The sequence below is a fragment of the Hesperophylax consimilis genome, chromosome 7 (genome assembly GCF_061612785.1).
Source record: "Hesperophylax consimilis isolate HC1 chromosome 7, BYU_Hcon_1.0, whole genome shotgun sequence".
Lineage (NCBI taxonomy): Eukaryota > Metazoa > Arthropoda > Insecta > Trichoptera > Limnephilidae > Hesperophylax > Hesperophylax consimilis.
The window spans coordinates 20,095,909-20,111,603 of NC_142842.1; the positions used below are offsets into that span (position 1 = coordinate 20,095,909).

Here is a 15,695-nt window from a genome sequence, read left to right on the forward strand (position 1 = left end):
GATTTAAAGGAAATGCTAATTTCTAGAAAAACCTAATCATTACCTGTCAGGTAAAGTGACATCAAATACCATTTAACATTTTCACCAAACATTCACAAAGTGCAGAAATCTTTAAAGTCAAATCGATAGTGAGTGAGATTTGTTTTTGATTTGATTTGAGGATAGGACCTTCCTCCCCAAGAACTGGAGTCAACAACTCTATCAACCTCGGTAAATGCCGATCGGGTAGAAGCGACATTTATATTGTATATTAACCGCTTTAATGTCATCCAATTTCAGAGAAATACGTATATGACCGCGTGTATGTACGTGATTGTCACCAAAAGTAGATAGTATGCATTACCATCCACATCGAGTCTATCTGCAAAGTTTCAGCTTGATAGGATATCGGTAAGTGGTTTAATTTAAGCTATCGAGATTTGCACTCATTCATTACCTAAAACAAATGTTAAATTCAAATAGATGTACTATTTAAAATATACATATATTCCAAACCCATCGACCAATAACGGACGGGTTATTTCGCAGAAATTGAACAATTCGTCAAATTTCAAAGTTAATAATTAAATTCTGTTCTATCAAGGTTATCATTTCAGTTATCTGAAATAACTGGCCAATAATGACATAGTAACAGAACTTGAATAGAACCTTTACAGAACTTGAAAATCAAATTTTAAATTTGATGAATTGTTGAAATTCTGTCCTAAATCTCCGGAGAACCTAATGCCAAATCGAGGAGTATTGAGAATAGCCGAAGGAATGTTGAGATATTTTGGTAATAGATACCAATTATAAGAAATTAGTAAACCTAATTAAACATGCTAAGTAATATCGGTTGTCTGTGATAATGAGCGTGATGTACAATATTCCTGCGTAATTTAATGTAACAATACGTTAAATGATACCCAACTAGCTTCTAATTCTCATAATTAGAACTGATTGTAGAAACAAAGCGATATTTTTAAAATTTATTTTTCTGATAATATATTTTAAATGTGTATTTCTTTTGTTTAAATTTTTGACTGATCTATGTCGAAATCTGAATTGCTAATGATTTTTCAAGTCTAATTACGGAGTTTATTCTAAAGGTAACAAATTCTGAATTTATAATATCACGTGATTTTTCACGGGTCTACGGGTCCAATAGTATCTAATATTAATTACTTACTTGTTCAGATATAAATCTCCATTAAACTGGTTTATCAATCCTTCATCCGTCGTCTAGTCAATGCGTTTTCCTATGTTTTCAACAACCTTCATTTCTAATTTATATTTTTATAGCACATTAATCTACTTATTAAATAGTGAACAATCTATTGCATTTACACATTTATCTTGTTTGATCGCTCATTTCCTTTTATGCAATAATTTTATACTCTCATATAACATGATTATCATGTAAGTGATTAACTTTTTTTATTATCAGGTTTATAACGAGTCGTGGTCTGGGACCGACAGATTACGCTATACGCATCATGACATGGCCTATTTCAACATATCGCTCGCCATACATTCCCATTGCGATTGTATGGTAAACGATATGCTGAAATAGGCAAAGCCACGATAATATCGCGCGCTTATAACGTGGTCTGTCACAGACTTAGTCTGAAATTACTTCAACTCAGAATAAAATTCAAGTCCTGAATAAAATCGACCGATTTGCAGATGCATCCGAGATCGTCTCCGTTCCGTTCAATGTTCCGTTTCCGTTTTAAGATGGTGGCCGATTTAATGATTCAGTAAATATTATTTTTTCAAATGTCAAATCGTTGAGTTTGTTTAGATTTTCATGTTCGCATTTTTTCTTATTATGGTACTTATCTGTCTGAAGAAAGTTTAAGAAAAGAATACTTATCAATGTGATAATCACTCAATCTACCTTCTACTCCCAACCTTCTCCACTTTAGACTAATCCAACATTCCCCCCACCGCCCCTTATATTTTTTAACTGAAAAAGAAATCACGAATATTGTCACACTTTCTATTAGTGGAAGGTAGTTTATAATTCGCATTATGTACAGTTTTTTTTATTGACTGAGCGTAGTGAAGACCTGTTTTAACTCGGCCATTTGGCATTTCATCTGTCTGTAAATTTATTTATTTCAGTGGTTCCTACTACGAACTGTCAAATTTACCTGCTTATATTGTTCATTCTCAATTTTTTATATTTACTTATTATTCAATTACTTCTGGACAACTATTTATATATATGTACATATGTTTATTATCTATACATATAAATAGTTATTCAGGAAGGTTGGTTTGAGTATGTAGAGCGAATGAGCGAAGAAAGGAGTGTAAGGAGAATATATGATGCAAATGTTAATAGAGGAGAAGTTGGGGACGCCCGAGAAAGGCATGACACGATCAAGTGAATCAGATACTTGAGTCTGGCTATGTCAAGAGTCAGAATAATAGAAGAGTATGTATGAGACGATGTATAAATGTGAATGAGGCAAGGAGTGTGTGCCAAGACCGGGTTGTTTGGCGGTCCGTCCTCTTTACCTACCCCTGTAGAGAAACGGCGTGATGGTTAGTTAGTTCAGAGTAAAATAATTATTGTACTCCTCAAAAACTTACCTAAAATGTGTATATGTAAAACCTTCAAGGAGCGAATAAATAAAAAAAAATCTAAATAATCAATACTATGATATTTACCGGCCTGAAGAATTTTGTAGATGAAATGGAGTCATTTCTTTGAACAAGTTGTATGATTCCTAATTTGAAATAAAAAAAGTTACCTAAAATATGTGGTTTATATTTGAGTATGTAGATATTTACTTACAAATGTTATGAATTTAGAGGAAATTTTTGTTAAATCTTTTCGACGCAAAGTCGACTGTTCTAAGGTGGACAGAAATTCTAGTTATTTATGGATTAAAATCGTCATTTCGAAATACAAAGAAAATTATAAACAATGTCAATAAAATTAACAATAAAGGCTGAAAGGTGAACTAGGTCTGCTAATGCCACTGTGACTTTGTTATGAACCAATAAATATTCAGGCCAACGTGCTGGCCTTTACTGTATACATTGTATCTATTAGCATTCTGCAAAATATTTGAAATCGGTAATTCGTTCATATACTATTATATTGCAAAAGTAACTATTGCGATATTTAAAATCGTTCCCCACTGTAAAACCCACTCATCATCGGTAGATACAAAACATACCAATCCTTGATAAAATTCAGATAACTGAAGAATTAAATGCGAAAGAGATGATATAACGGTTCCATGATAACTCAACACACTTTTAAAAATAGATATAAAGTCATTAGAAACAATGAAATTTTATTTTTTAACCTAACCCAACCTAACCTACTTAACCCAGTTAGTAAAGTTTTTGTTTCATAACTTTCCATGACTTTAAATAACTTTTTAAAGATGTGATGAATTATCAGTATGATGATTTATCCGGTCACCGATATAACATCTCAAAAAAATGATAAATTGCTACCATGTTATTTCATTTTGTGTACAACATATATGGTGATAGCGGTCATAATATGTCAGGCATCTGCCCAGGTTGCACAGGTTGCTAAAACGGTCGTTATGACACTGGCTACAAGCGTTATAAAAATTCTATTTCACTCTCGAAGACGGTTTGAAAGGGAGATACCTATGTAAATACCAATGATAGAGGGAGAGCTCTAATATTAAAAAAAAAATTAGAATTAATAAGCGTTAGAGTGAACATATTTAATAAAACACGACATATTTAAAATGCTGTTGAAATCTCTCGACATCAGAGTTAAAGAGCATTTATGATTTTTGTGATTTTCTTAGCTACGTAGGCTTATGCCCGTATTATGGTAGTCGTACATGATTTACAGTATAATGTAATAATAAAACGTAAGGAAAAAAAAGTTCATTTATAAACCAAAACGGAAAAAAAAAATTACTGAAGGATAAAAACGATGCTTCAAAGAAAATAGAAAACAACATCAAAATTTGAATCACAAAGTATAATTAAAATACATCTTCAAATTAAACAAATTATTTTATGTCATACTTAAATGTTAAAGCACGTTAATCATGGTAGGTACCTATCTAATAAAGTAAATTTTTATTGTCATATTGTCACATTTGAATTTAGTAGGATGAACAAAAATTGGAAAAAGATAATAAGTATGAAATATGAGTATTTTAAAATATTGTAACTTTTTCAGTAACCGGGCAACGCAGGACATTTTAAAAAGTGTTATAAAAGTCATGAAAAGTGATGAAATAAACTAGGTTAAATAGGCGACGTTAGATTAGGTTTATACGCTGGTTTTTTTATATGTTTTTAATGACTAAATTACACTTTTCACAAGGGTGTTGAATTGCCACCGTCCTGAAATGTCATTGAACCGATTTGTCATTCCTATAAAATGTTAAACAACAGAACAAGTTGTGTTTTTATAATTTTCGGAGCGTACTTTGCCATTTTTCCCATCGAGGGAATTTCATATAATTACTTTTGCAATACGGCATCGAAATAGAGATATCTTTAAAACTAACATAAATATTTTTGAAGAGCCTAGAAAGTGTTCAAATGCGGGGTTTTAATTCTCTTGTAGCACCGAGTAATGCACTGGAACATGGTATAAGGTGTACTGTATACAATACGCGAGGGTGGACTTAGTGCTTGCTAAGACACGAAAGGTTTCCTTGACATGGTTCCGTGATTAGGTGCCCCGTGGGTCGCGTGACGCCGCGGGGTGACTCACCGCTAAATGTCAGTCCAGAGATCACGGGGCGGGGAACAGAAGGGTTAAGAAGTCAAGAATTAGCATGGATCTTTAAATCACCATATTAAGTACTATCATGTTAGCTTCTAGTTGAGACAAACGGTGGTTAGAAGATGACAAATGATTGTATTAGAAAAGAGACATTATATCCTTCCCATCTACACATTGCAGAAATAATTTGTTTGAATGTGATGGTAGCAACAAACGATATAACAATTTAAATACACGTTATTGTCTCACAAAATTAATTAAAATGTGGCAAGTAACAAACATTCTTACGTTTCCAGTAAATTCTTAATTCAAAATTTGTTAATGTGTGACAAAGATAAAAATTCAAAGAATATGTGTTTGAACGAAACAGATATAGTACCGGGCAGCGTTTATGTATGAATACGAAATGCTGAATGAGACGACCTACTGTCAGTAAGTTGTCTTTAATAATAATATTTGGATTATTTGTATAGCGCCGTTTTTGTGAAAAATCACCCCAACGGCTCTGTAGAAATATATATTATATTTCCACAATGATTTATCTTATTTCTAACTATAAATTAGACAAACTATTATCAACTTTATGGCTAACATATTGCATTCACCGGTTCGTCGATCACTAATACAAAACTATATGTACAATGCATTTGATTATATGTAATTATTATTATTTATTTATATTTTGTACAAGCAGATAATATACCACACTTACCTATACGTCACTTGAGATTAACACTGTTTTTTGTTTATTAGAGAAATTTAGATATGGTTCGCATACACAGGACATAATTGGAAAATTGGACATAATTGGACTTTCCGGTATTTTAATAATATGTATGTATATTGTCTTGATCAGAATTCATCTTCCCGAATGTGATTCGTCCTTAGGCATAAGACTTCGAATAATGTAAATCCAATAATAATAACTTGATGCTGCTAATGGACATATATTACAATTTATTTACATTCTGTGCAAGCAGGTATTATAAATAATAGACCATACATATACTTACCTGGGAGGTCACTTGAGATTAAACTTATGTGTTGCTTCGTTCGCTATCTACCTTAATTTTATTTCGACATTTACCGTTTTTGAGTTGCTAAAAGCCTTGTGTATTTATTGAAATAATAAGTAATTTATGTGTATTTAAGAATGCAAAGAAACTACATGAGATCTGTTTTTTGCTTGTGAATGATTTTTGTACCCCTAAAAAGCATCTTTCGAAGGCAAGTTTCACAAACAATTAGTTTAAAGTGACAGTTTATCTGTCGAATGAACTACTGTGCGATACTAAACGCAGTAAATCTCCAGTATGTCCAATGGACATAGTAAAACAACGCGCGACGTCTCAGTAACCAATCTTTACTTTTTAATTCAACTAAAGGTAGCAAGAGATCAGAAGTATGAGATGGAAATCGACGTTATAGTATTTAGATATGTTTTATGTTAATTAATACAATCAGTCTACAATTTGCAGGAAGGCATTTAAAATTATTATTGATTAAATCATATCAAGCTGTATGACCAACTATCAATCACTTACTATGTAAACTTGAGATATTAATATATTACAGAGAGATTAGATTATAGGTTATATCTAGATTATAAACCTACGAGTTGGTTTTTAACTTTTTTATAATTGATTACTTGGAAAAAAAATCGAAAACAGGTATAAGTGGTGATCATTTACAGAAAATGAATAAAAATAAGAATTTCGGTTTTTTGTCTGTAATTTTAATTCAATTAACTATATAAATCGGATTTGCTTTGACTTTAGGTGTCATCGTATTTCTGGACAAATTCCGACAAGCGTTTAAGTACCTAACTACCCACAATTTTTTATCAGAAAATTATGTTAACTGTCATTTTCAAAATTAGTATAAAACACACTAATTTCGGTTGTCTGTAATTATATGAAATGTTCCTGCGTATACCAGAGTAAAATTACTCACGTAAAATGAACTTTTAATCTGAAAAATTGGAACTGATTGCATTAACGAATTGAATTTTTTTTTAATCAAATTTTTGGTTGATATAAATCTGTGGAAAATTGAAAGATCAAAATATGAATCACTAATGATTTTTAAAGCTTACTAAAGGTTTTCAATCGAATGGAAAATTTCTTATCGTTTATTTAATTATTTTTTTGACAGGCAATGATCATTTATAAAATATTTCCAAATTCACAAATCCCACGATTACGATGTATCGTGCTTTTTCATGAATCTGCGCTAGCGTTATAAAATCGTCATTTCGTGTACATATCCTTGATATTAAACGATATTTTCGAATAATCGAATATTAATATTTGTCACAGAGTATATATAATTGAACCGTAGCAAAAATTGTGAGGAAATCTAAGTATACCCCATCAAGAAGGGGTGAAAATGTAAAAATAGCACGAGGCATCAGGCATTAGGCATTAGCGTGCGAGCAGACAGATGTCGTGTTTCCTTAACACTTCCCCTCTCCGCACTCCGGATCAAATCACGCGACAGCAAATGGATTCGTAAACACTTGCCAGAGATTACCAGGCTAATGCCTCTCGCTAGTTATTCGTACCACATGCACTTTATACAGTTATGCATGGATTATCGCGACGTGGTGCTGTTAGGAGAACTGGAAGAACCGCCCGAAAGAGACGTGTCAATAGGATTATTTTCATATGGAACATAGAAGGGTGCGACAACAGAATAGGGGAATTTAATTATGGTATAAATAATGGTAATTTAATAACCTGGCTAGTTACTGTTGTTAATTTTTGTAGAAAATATCATCAAAAGCGGTTTGTATTAACTACAAAGTTGCACATAAAATGAAGCTAAGAGCAGATCTCCACTGGCTAATCAAGTAATGAGAACAACGAGGTAATAATACGTTTATAAAAACGAAATATAACGAAAAAACAAAAAAACCATAAGTTATGATGGTCGATTTAAATACCTCAGGGAAAATATTTTAGAGTGAATGAGGAGTGAAAAAACATAGTTGGGAGCCCATGCTTTGATTCTTATATAGGGTCATAAGGTTTTTTCTCAGGGCTAAATATATACTAAATTAATATTAAAAAATATTGTGTTGTACGAAACATATATTTAGAAATATTTCCATTTACCGCCCACTTCATCTTCTACCCTCGCTCTTCACTAATATCTACGCAAGCCTCCACCCCCACTTCAACACCATAATAATTTTGTAAAATTAAGTTAGCGTATATTTTGCTCCGAGGAAGGAACGATAATTCAGAAAATTAAAAATAGTAGTTTATTACAAAGTAATGTATTTGAATTTATTTACAATGCATAATCACAACGTTATAGCTACATTGAATATAATTTAATACTGAAGCAATAAAGCTTCTTAAAAAATTAAAATTCTTAAATAATTCTACAAATTGGCAGTAAGTGTACCTGGTATAGCGTACCGATAAAAACACGTCGGTAATTTGAAACGAAAAAAAATCTCTTCAAACGATAGTCGAACCCTTGGGGATTTTCCAAAATAACATTTAATAACAAATTAAATTTGATTTATACTAGACATTGGATGAATAAAATCCAAGCAAAAAGTTGTTCAAAGGCCATAAATCAGTGCCTGATTCAATCACGGTGACCTGCTCTTGAACCTGCCGCAATGTTTGCTTGCGGAGGTTTGACTAAAACATGATTTATGTAACGATTCAATATGCTAATAAGCGCCAAATAATTTGTCAGTTTTTTACAACAAGACAAACAAATAATATGAATTAGCATATCCTTATTGATATCAGATGAATTATTCATTCAATAATATAATTTGAATAATTTAATTCTGAGGATTCGCTGGTATTTTTGAAAGCATTGATTTGAATATCGTATTATTATGACTATTGTGTTTCTATCCAGCGTCAAATTATGTAAGAGCAACGGAATAATAGGCACTGCAAGCTATGGAGGTAAGTAGGACAAACAAGAATAAATTATAGTTTGAGGTGAAATCACTTACAAATATGGCTCGTGCTTAGAAACGATTTGTACACAATTATGGGTTACCAAAAATGGAAATGTCTTTTCAAATTGAAAATAAACTTAATTTCCTCGTGCGCTTTAGTAGCACAGTACCTACCCACAGTTTTCTGGTTCTTACTAAGAAATTAATTTAAAAAAAGAATATCTCACCATTCATCACTTGTTGTTAAGTAGGAAGTGCAGCTATAATCGAATCCGGCAACTTGTCTGATGAAAATTTTCTCAACCTGAAACAATTACAAAAAGTCATTTCTTGTTAAAATTAGGTAGGCTGGCAGGTACGAAAACAGTAATGTGTAAAGGGGAATGATTACGATTTTAGAGATTCTCTATTATCAAACAGCTGGTTTTGTCTATGAATTTCTGGAGAGCAAATTTTGCATCGACGCGTTTCGCATCTGGTTGACCGCCAGCTTCGTAATATCAAAAAATTGCGATTTAATATATTTTACATATTGTGCATTTAAAGCTCGAATTCTAACAAAGCTTAGCTAACTTCATGTTACGCAAAAAACTGAAAAAGTACGAATTCTGTCAGTTCAATGCATTTTTACACGCCTCTTTATGAATGTATATTTTTAGCTTCCGAACAAATACAAAAAAATCCCTATTGGAATTTATACCGACATGTTTCCAACTGTAGCAATACATTAAAAATTCTAGATCAATTTTAGTGTTTTTCGGGCCACACAAAAATGTGATACCTATTCTAGTATTTCAATTCCTCGAAAAAATGGCTTAAATCATAGCTTATCACAGCGGAACCAGATCAGCATCGCCTCAGCTACAACCGTTCAGATTTTTTGTAACAAACTCCGTAAAATATAATGCACAATAATCAGAATCGTAATGTTATCGCCTCGCCACGGGACGAGCTAGTGAAGTGATCCGAGGCGGGGCGGTGCCGATCCGACGCCGAGCCGATATGTGCGTGTGCGATAACCTTTAATCTACTCAAAAACAATGACATGAACCGGCGCCTACCACCTTCCGTAGGTATTTCGTAACATCTTTGCCATCTTAGTCACCTTTCTAATAATAGCACACTAATAATATATTCACAGACGTCAATATGTTGCAAAATCTAAGCCCTGTGGTAATACTGATCAGTGAATAATCTACGATTGTCCTTTCTGTGAAACCAACGCAGGCTTTGCGAGTAGGTATTTATTTATTTATTTATTATTGGATAATTTGTATAGCGCCGCTTTTGTGAGATATCACCTCAGGGGCGCTTTACAGTTGATGCAGGTATTACAGAAAATATAAATATTACAAAAATAGAGTGAAGTTAAGTTAAGTAAAATGAAGTAAAGGAACAGGTGACACGAAGATAGAAGATGGAGACTCTGCAGCAAGAATCCCAGGTGGTGAAGAAACTGGTCCAGCTGCTGCAGCGAAAGAGTCCACCGCGTCCACCAACAGTGCCAGCACGAGGTTCGTCATCCGTCCAGGTATGTGTCTGCTGCTAATAAAGCGCTGACACACTATCCTCTCACAGATACCAGACCTTGGCAGCACCGCTGTGACGTTCTACGAAGATAGAAGATGGAGACTCTGCAGCAAGAATCCTAAGTGGTGAAGGAACTGGACCAGCTGCTGCAGTAAGAGAGTCCACCGCGTCCAACAACAGCGTCCAGGTATGTATCTGCTGCTAATAAAGCGCTGACACCTCACATAGATAAGAGACCCTGGCAGCACCGCTGTGACGTTTGGCAAGTCCATCATTTATCTCCATGTAATCCTGTTCCTGGTAATTGTTGAAGTGGTGCATTCTGTCCGTAATAAAGCGACGGTTGGGTAATAAATTATTACCCTGGGCTTAGTAAAAAACTTGCCAGTGTCCAAGCTTGCCCAGTTTCCGAGAATTTTGTTGAAACATCTGGAGTGCATTTACCGGTCGCCGTTCGTTTCGAAAAACCAATATTTTTGAGCAAATTTCAGAATATTCACTTTAAAACACTGCACTCAAATCACATATTATAAAGTTCTAATAATTATTAAGTTTATTTTTATTGTTCAAATGTTGATGGATTGATTTTAAAAATAATTTCAAAGGGATGTTGCCTCATTTCCCTTGAAAATACTAAAAAAAACACAAAGCGGTTGGAGGAAGCGTTAGGACGCGTCCTGCTGCCACGAAGGGCGCTATGTACCAGGATATTACCACTTTTGAAGGAGGTAATTTGTCATAGTGAATTATATATTATTATGGTAACCTTTGTATCGTCAGCTCAATCAATTTATGAATTTATGTAGCATTACTTTACAAATTATAATATTATCTGGATGTGTTATTTGACGAGACGCGATTAGTCGCATGACTACACAAATTACGTAATAATTTATCAACATTCTACATGCATACAGTACACAGAAATTTATAACTAAATCAAGTATTTATTATATTCCAGAATCTTGACCTCTACTGGTAAAAGAGTTAACCGTTGAAGCGTGCTTTTTTTTGCATAGGTACTTAATATTACACAAAGATATAAAATTCTTATTAAATTGTATTTCGCATAATTGTTGAATTGTCAACTGACTCAAAAGTCACGAATTCCCGGCGTGGTACAGTAATAAAAAAACGAGGTGTGTCTTCAAGTCCCAAAATTCAGTACCGATCCATTGCTTGACACTTGAATTGGCTTTGGCTATGTTAAGTTATCAAATCTAAATAGCCAGGTACTTCCTAACCTCCCATGGCGTTGATGCAATAGTCCTACTTTCTCCAAATATTTATTTGTTTGGTATCGCAAAAAAATAAAATGAAAATGTTTTAAATTAACACATTAATTGAATTATTTCATTTTGATAATTTAATTAGGCAAGTACGTGACCATTTACCAAAGCAAAACGATGCGCAATAAACTGTGATATTATCTTTTGGGGACATGTAATGACGGCACTTAAATTTTACACGAATTTCAACACATGTTCTAATAACAACTGATTGTAAAATGATTATTAGTTAATACATAATCTCGGCCGCTCTCTAAACCATGTTAACAAGATTAGATTAAATAAGTAATTATTCTTGACTTATTACTCATATATTTCTGAGATTGTGCCAGTAATCGAAGAGTTACCAAAGAGGAAATAGGGTTATACAATAATATATCTTCGATTTTAAAGCCTGTAAATATATTGATGCTGGCATACCTACATTGTTTTAACACAATGCACCCTGCACCATTTCCTACATTGTTTCATGTGAAGGCTTTTTAAGCTGCTAGTACACTGCATTAGTGATGGAAATTTAGAAGTATTTTAAAAATCGACATCCTCATTCGATTCTGAAAATTAAAAAAAAATCGAAATATATGACTACACAATGTAGTTCACATGATAAAAAATACAATTTTATGCAAATGCGGCATTTCAACGAATAATTTAGTTATTCGATTTGATGTTTGATTGAACTTTATTTGACACAAAAAGTATTTTGCAGCGCCAATTCCATTTCGTGGGGTTACTGCCAAAAGTTGTTAACTACATTTTTTGGTTTTTCGAGTTAGCGATGATTTTAATATTTATGTACCATACTCGTAAACTGTGTGTGGAATTAGTTTGGGTTCCTTATTAGATACGTCATTAAGTAGGTTTTTAGCTATTGCTTTTTCTTGTAAAACTTGGTAAAATCATTTTTTTATTAGTGAAAACAAAAATATTGTAAAAGCACCTAAAAAAATGAGCATATTTAAAAAAAACATACACATAGATGAATTAAAAAAAATAACATTCACACTATTTCGCAAAACCCTGACTACAACGAAAATCAAACTCTAAAATTGAGTTTACTCCAAAACTTGTTTTTGTAAGTAAAAACTTTTGGCAGTAACCTCACGATTTATTCAATTAAGCTAAAAAAATATTACCTGTGCCAAAAAGTTTTTTTAAAAATATAAATTCGATTGCGGTAGGTAAACATGCATGCAGGTAAAATTTTTCGGTAGTGCAATATATTATGCAAAACCATAATTATGTAGGTACATATGAAATCAAATTTTTGATAGAACTGATCAATTTATTATACATTAGAGAAGGAACAATTGCTTATAACGAATTTGTAAAAAATTTTTGAGCGATCGCTTGTGACGAGTGTGTAAAAAAAATTATAGTAAGCCATATGCTTTAATATTAATATATTTGGAGGAATGATGTTGATTAAATACTTTGGTAAATGTATATGTATACAAACAATCGCTCGAGTGGGTAACGTTCACTATGATGGGTATTTTTCTCGATTATTTTATTGGTCGATCATAGGGTTGTTTCGAATCTATTTATTTAACATATTTTTTCCTTTTAATTGGATGCTTATGAGATGGTATAAAAATGCTATTTAGTAGTAGGGATGACTAAATAATAATATTTTTCGGGTATTTCCATAAATAAATAAATAATATTATATATGAAAATTGATAATATGTATTTAAAAAAATATTATTCAAACGTATTACATGTATGGCTTGACGAGTGTCATGGTTCCTTGATAAAAAATATATACCGTATTTTTTATTCTCATTATTTCATCGCATCAAACGGTATCAATAATTACAAAATCTTGAAAGCGGAAATTAACACAATTCTCGACATTAGAATGAGCTGAAAGAGTGGTTGTCGATGACAATGCATTCTATCAACTTTTGTGGAAATAAAAAAAAACACGCGGCAATGCATCCATTTCTCTTAAATCGGATGACATTACAGCAGTTAGTAAAAATAATAATCACATTTTGATGATTTGTATAGCACCGTTCTTGTGCAAAATCACCTCCAGGGCGCTGTACAAATATACAATACATTTCTATTACTATCTTATTACTAATTATAGACTCGTAAAACTAATATCAAATTACAGAACAGATTGCATCCACCGGTTCGTCGATCACTAATACAAAACTATATGTACAATGATTTATTTTTTGATTAATTAACGTGATGCTAGAATGTACATATTGTCGGGTACTACCAAAACTTGGTGACAACAGTTTTTGGTTATTTGATTTAGCGATGTTTTTAATGTTTATGTGTTATAATCTATGCCTGGAATAAATTTGGGTTCCTTCTTATAATAATAATAATTGGATGACTTGTATAGCGCCGTTTTTGTGCAAAATCACCTCAAGGGCGTTGTACAAACTTATAATACATTTCTACAGTGATCTATGTTATTACTTAACTATTTATGGAGAAAATATACAGTACAATACTTACCTGGTAGGTCACTTGAGATTAACACTTAATTAACATTATCTAATTGTTTATTGGCGAAATTTAGATACAGGATTTAGGACTTAATTGAAAAATTGAATATAACTTATGTCGGTAAGTTGGTTTTTAACTGCTGATTTTTTTTACAAAACTTTGTATCTTCGTTTTTTCTAATTAAATAGACCACAAACATATTATAAAAACACTTATCATGATATTTTATCACATTTTTTAAATTTTTTTTTTAATATTAACTCCACACAGGAGGCCCTGAAGAAAATAATTTCCCTCAGGGCCTATGTCATCTTTGGGGATGCTGTGTAGAGGGTCTTTTTGTGGAGAGGAAGGAGTGAACATGGGTCTTGAAGAGTCCCATGTTGTAGGAGGGAGGAAACACAGAGGCCGGCAGTTCGTTCCACAGCCGAGCTGTTGAACTCAAGAACGAATTGTAGAAGCGACCCGTTCTCATGTGACAAATGTCAACCGTGTACAAATGTTGGGCGCGCGTTTAGCGTGTATCCCGACTACGCACCGGTGCGGAAGGGATCAATGACGCTAGTTCCTCAGAGCATCTTCCATTGTAATACCGATAGAATAAGGACAGCATACCTACCCGACGCCTGTGCTCTAAAGTTTGCAGTCCGTTTGTTAAGATTGGGGAATCTATCAAACGGACTGCCCGTTTTTGCACAGAGTCAAGGGTTTTTTCAGGTATTTAGGGGCTCCGGACCAGAGATGGCTGCCAAATTCGACAGTAGGGCGCACTTGTGATTTGTACAGGGTCAGCAGTTGTGTACTATTAAAGTATCTGCGGGCCCTGTACAGTACGCCCAGCTTCTGAGAGGCCAGCTTTACTCTGGCTTCGATGGAACCCCCATACCTGAGCTGGTCACTTATAGTTACACCAAGCATATCAATGGAAGGCCTGTTCGGAAGATTGCTTCCGTTGAAGGAGACTAGATTATCATTTAGATCCCTTTTAGACGTAATCAGACAGGATTGGGTCTTTGAAACATTAAATTCGACGAGATTATTTTTACCCCAGGAGGAAATACTCTCGAGATAACCATCCATTCTCTGCTTCAAAGCCCTCCGAGCCGTTGGAGTTTGTGTGCCCTTTGGGGGCTTGTCAAACAAAAAGCTATCATGAACTGTACTGTCATCCGCGTAACAATGAATCGGTGCACATGTCAAAAGGTCATTGATGTGCAGCAAAAACAAAGTCGGAGACAGAACCGATCCCTGTGGGAAGCCAGCATTTATAGAGTGTGAGGATGAGGTGAAACCGTCAGCAACTGCCTGAATCGACCTATCCCTTAAAAAGTCAGCAATCCACGTACACAGGGATGCGGGAAATCCGTAAGAAGGCAATTTGTTGACAAGTCCTCGGTGCCAGACGCGGTCAAAGGCCTTGGATATGTCAAGTGCGACCGTTTGGGTCTCACCGTGACGTTCCAGGCACCGCCCCCAAACATGCGACACATACGCGAGAAGATCACCGCACGAGCGGTTCCGCCGGAATCCGTATTGACGGTCGTTGATCATTTTGTTCTTCTCGAGGTATGTGAGCAGTTTGTCGTTGATCACACGTTCCATCACTTTGGACAGAACTGATGTGATCGCTATGGGGCGGTAGTTGGCCGGGTTGGAGCGGTCACCTTTCTTGGGAATAGGGTGAATGACCGCTTTTTTCCAACCAGAGGGCACAGTGCCACACTTCAGGGACATTTTGAAGAGCTTTGTC

General features: G+C 33.9%; 1 long non-coding RNA gene across 1 annotated transcript in view; it reads right to left on the bottom strand.

Annotated features, from left to right (window-relative positions):
* The window catches only part of LOC149422459 (uncharacterized), a 188,767-nt gene that overhangs the window by 90,841 nt on the left and 82,231 nt on the right, over positions 1-15,695 (bottom strand). The window contains exon 2 of the long non-coding RNA XR_016302417.1: positions 8,885-8,961. This is a non-coding gene — a long non-coding RNA (uncharacterized LOC149422459). The remainder of the gene's footprint in view (positions 1-8,884; positions 8,962-15,695) is intronic.